The 17,706-nt window shown below is 45.7% G+C and overlaps 1 long non-coding RNA gene across 1 annotated transcript; it reads left to right on the forward strand.

Moving 5' to 3' along the window:
• The first annotated feature begins 775 nt into the window (after positions 1-775).
• On the forward strand, positions 776-15,916 carry LOC148139572 (uncharacterized). Its single transcript, XR_015753653.1, has 3 exons — positions 776-878; positions 5,947-6,053; positions 15,718-15,916. It is a non-coding gene; the product is annotated as an uncharacterized LOC148139572 (long non-coding RNA).
• Positions 15,917-17,706: the final 1,790 nt, after the last annotated feature.

Here is a 17,706-nt window from a genome sequence, read left to right on the forward strand (position 1 = left end):
GAAAGCATGGGGTCCTGACGAGCAGGGAGATTTGCTAGTGCCACTCAGGAGGCATTAAACCAGTGAGGGAGTCGGGGTAATCCTAAAGAGATAGTGAGAAAAGAGGTGAGTCTGAGGCTGGTACTGTTCACCAGTCAGACTGTCAAGGTAGGCAAGAGCAAGTCACAGAATGAGGTGCGACGGACCAGTTGCACTGTATTTATTTCAGTGCAAGAAGCCTTACAAGTCAGGGAGGTAGGCTCAGGGTATGGTTTTGAACATGGCACTGGGATATTACAGCAATTACAGAGGCTTCACTCAGGGATGGATCGGACTGGCAGCTTCATGTTCCAGGGTATAGATGCTACAGCAAGGATAGAAAGGGGGCAACAGAGCAGGGGGAGAGGTGTTTTTGATTAGGGATAACATTATGGCTGGGCTTTGGGAGGATATTCCTGGGAGTACATCCAGGCAAGTTATTTGGTTGGTACTGAGAAATACGAAAGGGACGACCATCTTACTGGGATTGTATTATAGACTCTCTCCGAATAGTCAGCGGGGAATTGAGACACAATTTTACTGGGAGACCTCAGTTATCTGTAAGAATATTATCGATGCAATGATAAGGGGTTTTAACTTGACCAACATAGCCTCGGATTGCTGTAGTGTTAAGGGCTTGGATGGAAAGATATTTGTTCAGTGTGTACGAGAACATTTCAGAATCAGTTTGTAGGATGTACCTACTAGAGAAGGAACGAAACCTGATCTGTTTTTTTTTATTCATTCACAGGATAAGGCTGTCACTGGCTCGGCCAGCATTTATTGCTGGGTTTACCCAGAGGGCAGTTAAGAGTCAACCACGTTGCTACAGGTCTGGAGTCCCATGCAGACCAGACCAGGTAAGGATGGCATTTTCCTTCCCTAAAGGTCATTAGTGAACCAGATGGGTTTTCCAACAATTGACAGTGAAATCCTTGTCGTCACTAGATTATTTTTTCCAGATATTTATTGAATTCACGTTCCAAAATCTGCCGTGATGGGATTCAAACCCTGGTCCCCTGAACCTTATTTGGGTCTCTGGATTAACTGTCTAGCGATAATTTCACTCCGTCATCACTGCCTCTTAGGAAATGAGGCAGGGTGAGTGACTGAGGTATCAGTATGGCAGCGCATCAGCACCAAAGATCCCAGAGTATTGTGGCTCAGAGGTTAGCACTGCTTCCTCAGCACCAGGGACCTGGGTTTGATTCCAGCCTCGGGCAACTGTCTTTGTTGGAGTTGACACATTCTCCCCAGAGCTGAAAATGTGTTGCTGGAAAAGCGCAGCAGGTCAGGCAGCATCCAAGGAACAGGAAAATCAACATTTCGGGCATAAGCCCTTCTTCCCATAGTGTCTAGATGCAGTATATGAGGTTTTGGGATGTGCAGGCAAATCTCTGCCTGATGTGAAAAGATCCTTTTGGGAACTTGGACAGATGTCAGAGGGAGGTGTGGCCGCACGTTTTACATCTCCCGTGGCGGCAAGGAAGGGTCAAGGGTGTGGAGCGTGGGTTGGTGGGAGGGAGTGGACCGAACAAGGAAGGCACAGTGGGAATGGTCTCTGTGGAACGCAGATAGAGGTGGGGAGGGAAATATGTCTCTGGTGGTGGGGTCTGACTTTAGGTAGCAGAAATAACAGAGGTTAATGTGCTGTATCTGGAGATTAGTGGGTGGAAGGTGAAGACTGCAGGGTTATATTCTTTATTGTGGCTGGAGGGGTGGGGTAAAGGCGGAGGTGCGGGAAGTGGAGGGTATGTGTTGGAGGGCAATGTGGATCCAGTCAGAGGAAAATTACGGTCCGTGAAGTAGGTCTTTCTCAGATGTCCTGGAATAGAATCCAAAGAGATTAAACAAATATATCACAGACAAAAGATTAACTGGCCCAGAGAGTAGGACCCCTTAAAGGTCAACAAGGCTGTCAATGGAACCACAGGGAGTGCAAAAGATATGCAAATATTTCACGTTATTTTTACTGGAGAAGTATATGGAAGCTCGAGAGTTTGGAGAAATAAACAGTGATAACTTGAAAAGTATCCATGTTACAGAGGAGGTGGTACTCGATGTCTTAAATCGCATCTAGGTGGATAAAGCCCTGGAAAATGATCAGGTGTATTCTGGAACTTTCTGGAAATCTAATGAAGTGATTGTTGGGCCTCTCCTGAGGTATTTGTATTTTTGATAGCGACAGGTGAGGTGCCATTATTTTAAAACACTGGTAAGGAGAGGCCATGGAACAAGAGAACAGTGAGCCTGAAGTCAGTGGCAGGCAAGTTGTTGGAAGGGATTCTGAGGGACAGGATATCCATCTATTTTGGAAAGGTAAGGAATGACAGGGAGAGTCAATGTGGCTTTGTACATGCCCAATTGTATCTCACTAACTTGACTGAATGTTTTGAAGTTACAAAGAAAATTGATTAAGCCAGGCGGTGAACGTTTATATGGACATTCAACAAAGTTCCACAAAGCAGACTGGTTAGCAGGGTTAGATAACATGGAATGCAGGGAGAGCAAGCCATTACAAAACTGCCTTGAATGTAGGAGACAGAGGATGATGATGGACGGTTGTCTTGCGGACTCGAAACCTATGAGGAGCAATGTGCTGCAAGGATGGATATTGAGCCCTTAAATAAATGACTTGGATGTGACTATATGAGGTATGGTCAGTAGGTTTACAGAAGACACCAAAATTGGAGGTGTCGTGGACAGTGAAGAAGGTTAGTTCAGAATACAACAGGATCTTGATCAGATAGGCCAATGGGGCGAGGAATAGCAGACGGAGTTTAATTTAGATAAATGTGAGCTGTTGTATTTTGGAAAGGCAAATCAGGGCAGGACATATACACTTAATGGTAAAGTCCTGGGGAGCATTGCTGAACAAAGAGACCTTGGAGTGCAGGTTTATAGTTCCTTGAAAGTAGAGTCACAGGTAGGCGGGGTAGTGAATGTAGCATTTGGTACCCTCCCCCCCCCCCCGTTATTGGTCAATGCATTGAATGCAGCTGTTGTGACGTCATATTGTGGCAAGACAGGGCACTGATTAAAGCCTGTCTGGAATTCTGTTTTCAGTTCCAATCTCCCCGTTCTTGGAATAATGTTGAGAAACTTGAAAGGGTTCAGAAAATATTTGCAAGGATTTTGCCAGGGTTGGACGGTTTGAGCTATTGGAAAAGGCTGAATAGACGGGGACTATTTTCCCTGGAGACTTGGAGGCTGAGAGGTGATCTTATAAAATCATGAAGGGCATGGATAAGGTGAGCAGTCAGGGACTTTTTTCCCAAGTTCGGTGGGTCCAGAACTAGAGGGTACAGCCTTAAGGTGAGAGGGAAAAGATTTAAAAGGGATCTAAGGGGCATCTTAGTCAGGTTGAGGGCATTGCAAGTAGGGAATGAACTGCCAGAGGAAGGGGTGGAGGCTAGTACAATTGCAACATTTAAAAGGCATTTGATTGGGTATATGAAGAGGAAGGTTTTAGAGGGATAAGGGTGAACCGCTGGCAAATGGGACTTCATTAACACACTCCGTTATTGGTCAATGCATTGAATACAGAAGCTGGGACGTCATACTGTGGCTGGACAGGACGTTGATTAAGCCACATCTGGAATTCTGATTTCAGTTTGAATTTCCCTGTTCTGGGAAGGATGTTGTGAAACTTGAAAAGGTTTGGATGAGATTTACAAAAACGTTGCCAGGATTGGAGGATTTGGCCTACAGGGAGAGGCTGAATAGGCTGGGGCTATTTTATCTGGAGAGTCAAAGACTGAGAGGTGACTTCATGGAGATTTATAAAATCACGAGGGGTGTGGATAAGGTGAGCAGCTGGCGTCCTTTTCCCTCAGGTTAGGTGGGTCCAAAACGAGAGCACATGGGTTGAAGTTGAGAGGGCAAAGATTTAAAAGGGATATAAGTGGCAACGTTTTCAAGCTGAGTGTGGTGTGTGTATGGGAGGGGCTACCAGATGAAGTAGTGGAGGCTGATAAAATCACAACATTTAAAAGGCTTCCAATTGGGTACATGAATAGGAAGGGTTTTGATGGATACAGGCCAATAGATGGTAAATGGGAATCTATTAGTTTAGGATTCTTTGTTGGCACGGACTAATTGGACCAAAGGTCTGTTTCTTTGATTTTAATAAATTAAGATGCATTCCTCTATTTTGTGGAGAGCTAGCTGAAGCACAGATAATTATCCTTGGAGCTGAGAAGGTGAAGCAGTGATTTCGATCTGGTGCAGATTTGGTTCCAAGGTCTTGAATTTGCAGAGAGAGAGAGAGAGAGGAATTGTTAACACTGTCACAATTTTTAGTAACTACTTTCAAGTAATTGGCAAATAATACAAGGTGAAAATGTGAACACTATTTTACTCAAAGTTCTGAGCACCTGGAACAGTCTGAACGACACAGATTCAGCAGGTATTCTGAAACAGACTTGGGATTTTACTTTTTAAGGAAAGATTTGGGGGGCTGTGGGCACCTGGGAGGGGACTTGGGACAGTTTTGCAGCATCTCCAGAGGGAGAGAGTACAGCCCCAATGGGCTGAATAGCCCCCAGGCCCTGTTCTCTGTGATACTGCCCCATTCACTGTCAATTATGAAGCTCATCCCAGGGCAGAGAGAGGGATTAACCCTCCATCTCATCACAATGAGGCCCGGCTGATTGACGGCAGCTCTAGACCAATGGGAGGAGAGTCTGTGTGGTCCTGCAGCCAATGGGCTGGATGAGGGGTGTGGCCAGCAAGACAACACCTGTCCATGAGCTGTGCGGGTGCAGTGTCACTGTTTGGGGTTGGGAGAGACAGCAGAGACTGGGACAGAGGCTGTTGGACCTGAATTACAAACTCCCGGTAAATTAAAACCAAAAGAACTGCGGATGGTGTAAATCAGAAACAACAGCCAGGAGGTTCTGGAACAGCTCAGCAGGTCTGGCAGCATCTGTGAAGAGAAATCAGAGTTAAAGTTTAAGATCCGGTGTCCCTTCCACAGAACAGATGTTACTGAGAATAAAAGTCAGTTTATGTGCAGAAGATAGTGTGGGGGAAGGATAAAAGGAGTAAAGGATAGGTGGGGATAGAGTGAGAAGAACAGTTGGATAAAGGATAACCATCTGGCTGGGGGAGAGTGACTAGCTGTTAATGGAGACTTTAGTGGCTAACCACAGGTAATGTGTAATGGCAGGCTGTGAGAACAAGGCCTGGTGTGTGGGGTAGGGGGCTACGACATGACGTTGTTAACCTATGGTTAGCCACTGTCTCCATTGTAAGCTGTTGCCCACCTATATCACTCCACGATTGAAGCTGCCAAGGACACAAACCTTTGGAATATCCTCCCGAACCCCCTCTGTCCGCCTTAAAGATGTATCTAAAAATCGTTCTCTTTATCAACGTTTCCATCATTCATGAAGCATTTTAGGAGATTTGCCAATGTGAAAGGTTCCATACAGTGCAGGTAGTTGTTGTTATTGTCTGACATCAGGAGAAACCGGGATGAGCCCTCTCTTTCTTACAGCTGATGAACAACAGCAAAAGCAGGAAGCACTGAGCATGCTCCAGCCCACAATGGGCCTCGGATTATTGATGTCAGCGCAGGACCAATAAGAGTGGGGGAACGGGGGCTAGAGGTGCTAGTTGGGCCTTCAACCAATCGGAGTGAATGAGGGGCGGGACAATACTCAACCACGTGATAAACTTCACTGACAGCACAGTGTTGTTGTGGCCAAGGCATTGGCAATGTGTGAAGGTGAAGGGCAGGGGAAAGGAAAGACATATTGACCAGGAAGAGAAGGAAATTTTCATGGTATGGGATGAGAGGTTTTATAGAACTTAGTGCATATTCTAAATCGCAAATTTGAAAATCCCAAATTCTGCACCATTTTCCCTCCCTATAATTCATTTTGCACTCCCTGAAATGTCAACTGTGTGTTTCTCCCTCCACAGATACCATTGATCAGTGCCAAAGCCCCATTGCCTGTGGAGAAGGTGATGTTTGACTTCATTGTACAGCTGCAGTTCGTGTGGTGAAGGTGCTCCCACAATGTGGTTGGGTAAGAGCTATTTTAGATTATTCACTCAGCGACAGTGAAGAGTTCACAATGTATGTGCAAATCATCAACAGTTTGTTTTTTTTTTATCATGTTTATAAATCCACAGAAATACTATTGAGAACTTCTGACATAAGGCCACAGATGAGGATATTAGGTCAGGTGATCAAAAGAGTTGCCAAATAAGCAGGTTTTCAGGAATACCTTAAAGGAGGAAAGCAGGTCTGAGGGCGTTCGGGTGGGAATTCCCGACCGTGTTGTCTTGGTAACAGTAGAAACAGCCAGACAGGTGAAGCAATGAATAAACACATCGTTGGGAGTCTGAAAGAAAATGCGTTGTCGGGTCTCACAGGTTGTGTGGTGCAGGGAGACAGGGGTGTTCACAGCCAGGAATTACATCAAAGGTGAGAATTTTAAATTGTTGCTTGTTAATAGGAGCCTTTTGATGGATCAACAAGTTTTGGTACAAGTGAGCACTAGGGCAGTAGGGTTTTAGATACTCTTGAGATTGCATGTAAGCTGAATGTGGGAGGCTGGCCAGGAGTGTGTTTGGATAATGAAGTCTGGAGATAACACAGGGATGGACGAGTATTTCAGTAAATGAGCTGAGACTAGGGTGGAGTTGGGTGATGCCACTAATGTAGGAATAGTGCTTTTGGAGTTGGGCTGCTCCCCCTCCCCAAATCACATATTGTTCCTTGTTCTACCTGTCTGTCTTTTCTGGTTATGTCCTTCTCTCCCATTCTGCTGCAAACTAATATTTGACCCCACCGTTGTTGGAAAACCTGCTCCATCCCGACTCTCCCTTTCCTTTCTGAATTCCTTATATTTGGTGTCCCTTAAGGATTTCTCCTCAGTCCCGCCTGTTTCTCACCTACATACTTCCAGGAGGTGACATTGTCCAAAAGCACCGTGTTAGGTTTCACATGTACACTGACAATGCCCAGCTCTCCCTCACCATCATCGCTCTCCATTACTCAGTTATCAAACTGCTCATCACGCTCCCACTACGCGATTGGCTGCAATTTCCTGCAACGGAACGTTGCAATGGTTAAAGCCATTGTCTTCAGTTGCTATTACAAATTACTTTCCCTTATTGCTGAGCGCCTCCCTCCCACTGGGAACTATCTGAGACAGAACCGCACCCTTCACAATATTGCTCTCATATCTGACCCCAAGATGGCCTTCTGATCAGACATCTACACAATCACAAACACCAGGAATTTCAAACTCTTAAAATGTTGCTTATCTCCACCTCACCCCAGCTCCATTGCTACTGAAACCCCTGACCTGTGTCAGTGTTGGCTTAAATTTGACGAATCCAAAACAGAACCCGTGATTCCGTGAGTGACCCAGAATCTGGTTCCAGACTCCCTCATGATGGGAAACATCCGCTCAGTATTTACCCTGTCAAACTCCTTAAGAATCCTACATGTTACAATGCGATCACCTCTCATTCTTCCCAAATACAGTAAGTAGAGACCCAATTTCTTCAGCCCTTTCTTAAAAGATAATCCCAGCAATCCAGGGTTCATCCCAGTCAATTTTCTGTGAAATGCCTCTGATGAAATGACACATTTCCTGAAATAAAGGGACCAAAACTTCTGTTATTACTCCAGATGTGGTCTCACTCGCACTTTATAAAGTTACTCTCAGGTATATACTCCAAACAACTCCGTTTAAACTTGCACAGATGTTGTTGGAAATGCTCAGCAGGTCATGCAACATCTGTGAAGAAAAGATTAGTTAAAGTTTCGGGTCTGGTCACCCTTCCTCAGATACGTTAACTCTAATTTATTTTCACAGATGCTGCTAGACCTGCTGAGCTTTTCCAGAAACTTCTGTTTCTCTTCCTGGTTTACAGCATCTTCAGTTGTTTCGGTTTTCATATCCTTTAAACTTGCCATCTCTCCTCTAGAATTTGTCATTTCCAACTTGGAAAAAAGATTAATATTTGTTTGGTCTCCCCTACCTGGGAAAAAAGAAACCATGACGAGTCACCCTATCATTGCTCCTCATAATTTTATAAAGTTCGATAAAGCCACCTAAAGTGTCCAGTGCTGCAGGGAAATAGCCTCAGCCTATTCAGCCTCTCCCTATGGTTCAAATGTTCCAATACTGGCAACACCCTGGAAAAACTTTTCTGAACTCTTGCAAGTTTCCCAACATCTTTCCTATAGCAGGGAGACTGGAATTGAAAGCAGTATGGGATTCCAAAAGTGGCCGAGCCGATCAGCTGTACAACCGAAACATGATCTCCCAACTCCGATACTCAACGCACTGCCCAAAAACAGCCAGCATACCGCACACCACCTTCACTGACCTGTCTACCTTCAACCCCACTTTCAAGGAACTATCCACCCACACTGCATGGTCTGTTTGTCTGTCAATACTTCCCAGGAACTTGTCATTAAGAGGTTGACTCCTATTCTCGTAACATCTTTCTGAAATCAGGGAGACCACAATTGAATGCAGTATTCTAAAACTCAGCCACAACATGACCTCCTAATCTCTATACTCAGTGATAGAATCCCTACAGTGTGGAAGCAGGCCTTTCGGCCCATGAGACCATACCAACCATCGGAACAGCATTCCACCCTAACTCTGTAACCTACCATTACCCAAAGCTAATCCAGCTAACCTGCATGTCTTTGGATTTGTGGGAGGAAATTAAGAGCACCCAGAGGAAGCTCACGCAGACACACAGGGAGAATGTGCAAACACCACACAGAGAGTGGAATCGAATCGAATCAGCACATTCCATTCAATGTTAGTGTCCCAAATGCCACTTTCAGCACCTGATCTCCCTGAAACTCTACTTTCCAAGAACTATACAGTTGTTCTGAGCCCTCCAGAGGGAATTAAGGTGAGGAGGAGAAAACAGGAACAGGGTTGAGTTTTAGATCTATAAAATAACTCTCCATCTTCCCCCTCTGTTCCCCCCGTCTCTCTCGCTCTGTCTGCTTCCCCCCTCCGTCTCCCCCCACTCTGTCCGTCGCTCCCCTCTGTCGGCCTGTTCTATCACCCCACCCCCGCCGGCCTGTTCCCCCTTTCTGTCAGCCTCCCCCCGTTTCCCCTGTCTGTTCCCCTCCTCTCTAATCCCACTTTCTGTCCCCACCCGTCTCTGTGCCGCCCTCTCTGTCACCCCGCCTCTTTCCCCAGCCATTTCTGTCTCACCCCTCTCGATCCACACACCCCCTGTCTGCCTACCCTCCCTCCCAGTCCCCTAGTTCTGTACTCCCCCACTGCAGGGCAAATATCTTGTCTATTTACCGTATCCATGCCCAGCCTGATTTTAAAAATCTCTTTCAGGTCACCATTCAGCCTCTGACGCTCCAGGGAAAACAGCCTATCCAACCCTGGCAACATGCTATAATTCTTTACTGATCTCTTTAAAGTTTAAGGACATCCATCTGATAGGATGGAGAGCAGAATGATATGGAATATTGATTCAGCAACTTTTGTAATGTCCTGTACAGCCGCAATATGACCTTCCAACCCCTATACTCCATGCTCTGACCAGTAAAGACAAGCAGACCAACTGCTGCCTTCACTATCCTATCTACTTGCTTCTCTACCGTCAAGGAACTATGAACCTGCACTCCAAGGACTCTTTATTTAGCAGCACTCCCCAGGAATTTGCTATTAACTGTATAAATCCTGCTAAAGTTTGCTTTTCCAAAATGCAGCAGCTCGCATTTTTCTAAACTGAACTCCTCAGTCCATTCACCCATCTGATCCAGATCCCCTTGTACTCTGAGGTAATCTTTTCACTGTCTACTACACCTCCCATTTTGGCGTCACCTGCAAAAGTACTTACAATACCTCTTATGTTCACATCCAAATCATGGATATAAATGGCGAAAAGTTGTGGATCCAGCACCGATCCTTGTGACACTCCACTAGTCACAAGCCTCCAGCCTGAAAAGCACCCTCTGCCTTCTACCTTCGGGCCAGTTCTGTACTCCATGCGATCTAACCTTGCTGACCAGTCTCCCATGAGGAACCTTGTCAAACATGTTACTGAAGTCCATGTAGATCATGTCCATGCTCTGACCTCAGCAATCCTCTTTGTTACTTCTTCAAAAAAACTGAGTCAAATTCATGAGATATGATTTCCCATGCACAAAGCTGTTATTAGTATCCAGGATTTAACTCTGTACATTGGGGTCTGCGTTGCCCAGTTATAGGTGTTAATATTCTGGATGAAGTTCAAGTACACCAGCATTTTGTCAGTGAGTCTATATTGAGTCTTGTTAATGTCACCAACACAGGTGAGTTCCTTTTGAAAGGCAGTGCCTGTATCCCTTGCCCACCTGGAAAAATGTAAGTGTCCTTACCTCTGGACTAGGAGGATCAGGATCAGAGTTGAGTAACAGCATCTTTGAAGAGGCTGATTAGTAAACCTGCCCAAGCCACCAGGCCATACTGTCTCCCAGCTGTCCCTACCTGAGCCTCCGAACAGAACCTTCCTGTAGTTTCTCTCCTGTCAGACTCTCCCACGGCTTAGTTTGTCCAGTATCCCCTCCTGCTGCTGCACTGATCCTGTCCCTCACTGACCTGTCCATCCCTCAGTGTCCTCCGCATTCATTCATTGTTAACAATCCCATTGACCCAGTCCTCCAGCCCCCTTCCCTCCCCCCCGCGTTGATAGAGACGGCTCAGTGGTTAGCACTGCTGCCTCACAGCACCAGGTACCCGGGTTCGATTCCAGCCACGGCGACTCTCTGTGTGGAGTTTGCGCGTTCTCCCCGTGTCTGAGCGGGTTTCCTTCGTGTGCTCCGGTTTCCTCCCACAATCCAAAGATGCCCAGGTCAGGTGAATTGGCCATTCTAAATTGCCCATAGTATTAGTTACATTAGTTAGGGGGAATGGGTCGGTCTGGACTTGTTTGGCCGAAGGACCTGTTTCCATACTGTAGGGATTCTGATATATTGGGCAGCAGCTGCTGTCAATCACCCGGACTCCTGTATGATCGGGAGCACGTGCTGTAGGACGGGAGACCAGTGCATGGGTGCAGTGCTGGCAACTGTGGGAGTATGCGCAGTATAGGTCAGTGCCTGGGAAGGAGGCTGTGGGTGTGAGGGATTAATCTATCATTATCAGCTTCATCCCTCTGGGAGCAGGACCCAGAAGAATGGCCCTTTTCTTGCTACCCTGACATGTGATCAGACTATCCGTGGTGCAGCGTTTTGCAGAAAGTTATCAGAACTCTTTTGTGAAGATTCAGGGTTGTTATGGAATGGGACAAGGATGGGTCTGCAGTTAGAATTCTAATTTGGCTCATTTTAGTAAGATGGGTCTTGGCCAGAGTGTGCAGGAAGCAGTGCATGCAGGATGGTTCTCATCAGGAGCTAGGAAACTGAATTCGAAGAGAGAATGTGTGAGAACTGGGTGTGGAGGAAAGGAGTGGGGGATTGGTTTGGATTTCAGTTCACAGAAGAGAGAAATTGTGAGACTGAGGTTTAAAGCTTTGGGGGAACAAGGAAACTACAGTTTAATCTACAATTGTCTTATGAATTTCCATCCTGTATTAACAGTGGTAACTTGTGTGCTCTGTTGTATGGTACTGAAAGGGTGGATTTGCGGATGAGAAATACAAATTGAACTTCATGTTCAGATCTGATGGTTACTTGATCCGTGCCGATCTGAATATCATTGGCCTTTTCATCTGGAAGGAGAGGTGTGCATTCTGTCTGTGGGCGAATATTTCAAATCAGTGTGACTGCAAAAGTACTGAGACACTGCCAAGTCCATGTCAGCATGGTGAGTGTGGAGAGAGATTTCATTTGTTTTTGAAAGTCTGAAAAATCATGGCACATTTCCCAGGAACAATTAAGCCACAACTTTGCTTTGTAGAAGGACAAGTCTTTTATTAACCATGCAACCAGAAAGAGTCAAGGCTACCTGCACCATGGGAAGCACTATGAAAACGGGATTGTTGTAAAGGAGTTCATTCTCGATCATGGATTGTAATCCATTGCCATTGTCACGTCGGTTCCAGCACCGTGGGGAAATACTGGAAATATGATGAATGTAATGTAGGTTTCAGTTATTAAACTGTAAAAAGTGCAGAACAATTTACAAGGATGTTGCCAGGGCTCAGGGGTCTGAGTTATAGGGAGAGGTTGGACAAGTGAGGATTTAATGTTTTGAGCAGAGGAAACTGAGGGGGCTCTTTTCTAGAAGTGTATAAGACCATGAGAGGCATGGATAAGGTGAATGCACTCAGTCTTTTTCCCAGGAACTCAAGGATTGGACGGCTTGATTGGATCAGTTTAAGGTTAGAGGAGAAAGAATAAAAGGGAAGCTGAGGGGCAACTGTTTTACACAGAGGGTGGTATGTATATGGAATGAAATGCCAGTGGAAGTGGTTCAGGCAGGAACACTCACAACAGGTAAAAGACATTTGGACAAATACATGGATTGGAAAGGGTCAGAAGCGAATGGGCCAAATGCAGGGAAATGGGGTTAGTGTGGATGGACATTCTGGTCGGCATGGGCCAGTTTGGACCAAAGGGCCTGTCTCTGCTGTAGGCTTCTATGACTCTAAGTGCATTTGCTATTTCTCCCATTAACTCTGTTGGTATCCTGGGATGTATTCCATCAGGGCAATGAGACTTGTGTACCTTTAGCTCCATTAGCTTGCCCAGCTCTAACTCTTTCACGATAATGGTTATTATCTAGGCCCTCACCTTCCTCCGTCTCCTTATCAATTACTGGCATGTTCTTCGTATCCTCCACTGTGAAGACTGACTGCTGTGTACTCATATTCCTGAACCCTGCTGGATAAGAATAACTAGGTACAGAACTCTGAGAGGTCTTCTTTGAGTCTTTATTGATGAGACATGGCAGTTACCTGGATAGTGTACATGCAGAACACCTCCAGGCAGCATCAGGTAACTCCCCGCCTGTCCGATGTGCCGTTCCCATTCTTATAACTTTGTGGTTTGGGACTTTGAATAGAGACTGTCTCTCAGTATTATCTCCATGGCAACGGCAGTTAGAAAGTCGAGTTCAGCTCAACACTTTGTGGTTAAACCACACACACACCTCCCCCACGCCCCCGTGGCTCCCTCAAATATCTGACAGGTGCTTCAGTTTCAGTGGGGTATCTATCAGGATTCTCATGTGGAGGAGCCGGTGTTGGCGTGCGGTGAACAAACCACACAACACCAGGTTATAGTCCAACAGGTTTATTTGGAAGAGCAAGCTTTTGGAGTGTGCTGTGATTTGTAACTTGATCAGGATTATCTCTATGGTAACAGTTAAGTGCTTCAACAATTACAGAGGCCATATGTTCCCCACATAATAGGTTCCCCTCTAGCAGTGTAAACTGCTATTCTGGCCCTGGGGATAGGTATTAATCACTTTTCTCCCCCAATCCCATCTAGCTTTCTGTTGATCTTTAAAGTTTTTCTAATCTCCTTGGTCTTTGGCAATTTGTATGCATTTTATTTCAGTTTGATAGCCTCTCTTATTTCGTGGGTAAAAGCAATGACTGCAGATGCTGGAAACCAGATTCTGGATCAATGGTGCTGGAAGAGCACAGCAATTCAGGCAGCATCGAGGAGCTTCAGCAAAATGGACGTTTCGGGCAAAAGCCCTTCATCAGGAAGAATGAAGGGCTTTTGCCCGAAACGTCGATTTTGCTGAAGCTTCTCTTATTTCCTGAGCCACCCATGACAGATTATTCCTTTACCTACAGTCCTTCTTTTTCCCTGATATATACTTTTGCTGAGCACTTCAAAAAATTGCTTTGATATTCCCCCACAGTCCGTCAACTTTCCCACCGTAAAGTCTTTGTTTCCAGTCTACATTAGCCAACTCCTGCCTCATCCTATTGTAGTCTCCTTTTGTTTAAGCACAGGATCTTGGGAGCGGATCTAATCTTCCAGCTTTCCATCTGTGTTCTAAGTTCAATCAGACTTATCAGAAGTCTTTTATCAGATTACGAGGGGAGGCGATGTTTCCTGGGTGTTTTAGTTTTCGTTGTCAGTGACCTTGGCTTTGTAATAAAGTACAGGATAGATATTCACAACAGCGTACTCTGGACGCTGCAAATGTACGACGCAATCTAAAACCATAAATCACTGTCTCCCCTCAGTTTAAAATTGCAAAATCATTATCTCCTACATATTTCCTCACTATCTAAGCTTGGAACGCTAATCCACCTGACTATCTGTCATTTTCCGAAAATCTCCTTTGGTGAAGGTGGTGATTTTTGGATTCAGCTTTCCAGTTATTACCGTAAGAAGATAAGCACTGGGCACTGGAGAACCAGCCCCACCATTTAATACGGTGATGATTGAGCTCACATCGGTCTCAGCTGGATTTTCCCGCCTGCTCTCTCTCACCCTTCATCTCATTGCAAATTCAACGTCTGTATCTCTTCATTAAATTGGCTCATTGTCCTGGCATCCACTGCATTTTGAGTAGGGAATTCCACAGATTCACAACACATCGAAACAAGTACATTCTTCCTCATGAGAATAGAGTAGAGTCTCTATAGTGCAGGAATAGAGTCTCTATAGTGCAGAAACAGAGTATTCATCCATCGAGTCCACACCAACCCGATGATGAACATCCCATTCAGACCCACCCGTTCCCTGTAACATTGCATTTCCCATGGCTAATTCTCTAACCGGCACGTGCATGGACACTGGCAGCAATTTAGCATGGGAAATCCACCTAACCTGCGCATCTTTGGACTGTGTGAGGAAACTGGAGAACTGCACGAAACCATGCAAACATGGGGAGAATGTGTAAACTCCACACAGTCGGCTAAGGTCCCTGACGCTGTGAGGCAGCAGTGCTAGCCACTGGGCCACCTCTTCTTAAAGCCTACTGCGCCTTAATAAACTCCCTATCCCCCAATTGGCTGAATCTATGTTCCTTACGTCAGAAATCAGGTTGTCTAAGCGGATGTCTCAGTAAATCCAAGTGACAGCCCACATGTCCCATGTGTCTGAATGGGAATCCAATACACAACATCCTCCATCCCACACTTTTCATTCATGTTCCAGAGACAGGTCTCCAGTGCCTGCATGAGGACTACAACTCCCAAATTCCGAGGCAGGGACCACACGTCTGTGGGGAAACCTGGCACTGCACAAGTACAGAATGTGGGTGAGTTTTGGAACATGTGCTTCGGGGTAACTTGTGGAAAGTATTTCACACTGTGATTGTCTGGAGGAGGAACGTATTTGCTTGTAGTATTGATCTGTTGGAGGATCAAAGTGTCACCACACCTACATGGGACCAAGTTACATTCCCAACTTGTCATAACACTGGAATCAACAAATGAGAAACAAAGGATGTGACCCATTCTCCCAGACTGCAGCTTCCTGTTCTGTCCAGGATCTGCCACCTCCCTTTCTGTTTGCTTTTGTTTCATTCTGCTGTTACATTATTGACTTGCAGCAACTGAGGGAAAGGAAGTGAACCCAGAAAGGGTGCAGAGTCTAACCAGGACGGGAAGTGGGGGCATAGACCTGTTTATCAACAATTCCATGAGAATGGGGAGGGTGTACATTAGGGGGTAGTAGAGTCAGAATGGTGGGAGAGAGTAAGAGAGCTGGAGGGTTACAGCTTTGGGGGAAGAAAGGGGAAAAAATATTCCAGAGAAACTAGAATTGTCTGCTCTGAATTTCTAACCTGTATACAGGGTGCGAGATGGTGAAGATTTGCAGACTGAAACCTCAAAATCATGTGACGATCGTGAATAAGTTAAACAACATTTGAAGAACCAAAGATAGAGAATCACTCAGCCAAAATCCTGCAACACTCGCCCTCCCAGCATTGTCGGTCTATCTGCGCCAAATGGACTGCGAATGGGTCAAGAGAGCAGCTCACTACCATCTTCTCAAGGGTAACGAGAGATGGGGAATAAATGCTGGCTGGGCCAGTGATGCCCATATCCTGGAAACGGTTTCTATCTCTAGTTGCTGAACCCAATTGATGTTACTGCAGGATGATGAGGGATGCTGAGTGCATCCTGCAGCACCATCACATTAACCCTGCCTACACCCACACAGTAACACAGCAACGTCACTGAAAGGAGAAAGTGAGGTCTGCAGATGCTGGAGATCAAAGTTGAAACTTTATTGCTGGAACAGCACAGCAGGTCAGGCAGCATCCAGGGAACAGGAGATTCGACGTTTCGGGCACAGGCCCTTCTTCAGGAATGAGCCTGTGCTCATTCCTGAAGAAGGGCCTGTGCCCGAAACGTCGAATCTCCTGTTCCCTGGATGCTGCCTGACCTGCTGTGCTGTTCCAGCAATAAAGTTTCAACGTCACTGAAACAAAAGGCAGTGAAACCAAAGGAGAACTTCGATATAGTTCTTCGAGGTAAAGTCATGAAAGGGGATTGGAGCACAGCAGGAACAGGAGACTGAGCTGGATGGTCAGCTGCTTCCCACTGAATGGTGGAGCAGGATTGAAAGGCTGAATGGTCTCCTCCTGCTGCTATCTCCCAGATATGTATATAGTCATGGAGCCCGGGTAGGAAGGAGTCGGCAGGGATTCTCCAGGAGATTGCACGTCCACATCAGTTTTCAGTGAGGGATGGTTTGATGGATTTTATTTAACATTTATCTTTAACACAAGGTTTGTAAATTTTGGTTTTAAAATGTTGTAAAAGGTGTTTGCACAACAAATAAAATTAAAGAAAATAACGTAAACTGTCTGACTATAACAGTTTTAAAACTTTCAACCTTTGTAAAACAAAATCCTGTCTATTCCCAGAGACTATCACTTTCCAGCTACTCAAAATCCAGGGAAATATTCCCTCCCTGTCTGAACCTTTGGTTTGATTTAACTGCTTTTCAATTTTCGTTCTATGAGCTGTGAAGCGTTCTTTTTCCCCATTTCTCCGACCCAGAAATGTGATCACAGCAACCTTCCCACCATCAAAATCATCATTACGCCATTTTGCTTTTGGTTAACATATAATCACCAGCAGTGGAAAAGTGAGGACTGCAGATACTTTAACCAGAGCCTAGATTAGAGGGGTGCTGGAAAAGGGCTTTTGCCAAAACGTTGATTTTCCAGCTCCTCGGATCCTGCCTGACCTGCTGTGCTTTTCCAGCACCACTCTAATCTAGACACATAATCACCAGCAGTAAACCATTTGTGTAACCAATTGAATATTTCCAAACAAAGCCCATTATGGGCCAAGCAAACCATTATAAGTGACAGAGTGAGAAGGGACTAAATCAAAGTAGAGTTTTGGGGAGGGGGCAGTGGTGGAGATAAAGCACTATCCCCTGCGGTGCCCACCTCTATCGAAAGGCATCGAGAGTATTGATACACACCACATGCTCCTTCTCCAAGGACACCTGCTGTGTAGCCTTTATCCTCAATCATGGAATAAAATCCCTGCAGTGTGAAAGAAGAGCATTGGCCAATCAAACCCCAGCGACCATCCGAAGAATCACACCCAGAGCACTCTATCACTGTAACACTGCATTTCCCATGGCTGGTCCACCGAGTCTGCACAATCCTGGATCCTGTGGACAATTTAGCACGACTGACCCACCTGACCTGTACATCTTTGGACTGTGGGAGGAAACCAGAGCACCTGGAGGGGACCCACACTAACATGGGGAGAATATCGGAACTCCACACCGGCTGTTGGACAAGGCTGGACTCCGGC

The sequence above is a fragment of the Chiloscyllium plagiosum genome, unplaced genomic scaffold (genome assembly GCF_037043375.1).
Source record: "Chiloscyllium plagiosum isolate Xiang-an unplaced genomic scaffold, Cpla_swu_hap1 HiC_scaffold_38, whole genome shotgun sequence".
Lineage (NCBI taxonomy): Eukaryota > Metazoa > Chordata > Chondrichthyes > Orectolobiformes > Hemiscylliidae > Chiloscyllium > Chiloscyllium plagiosum.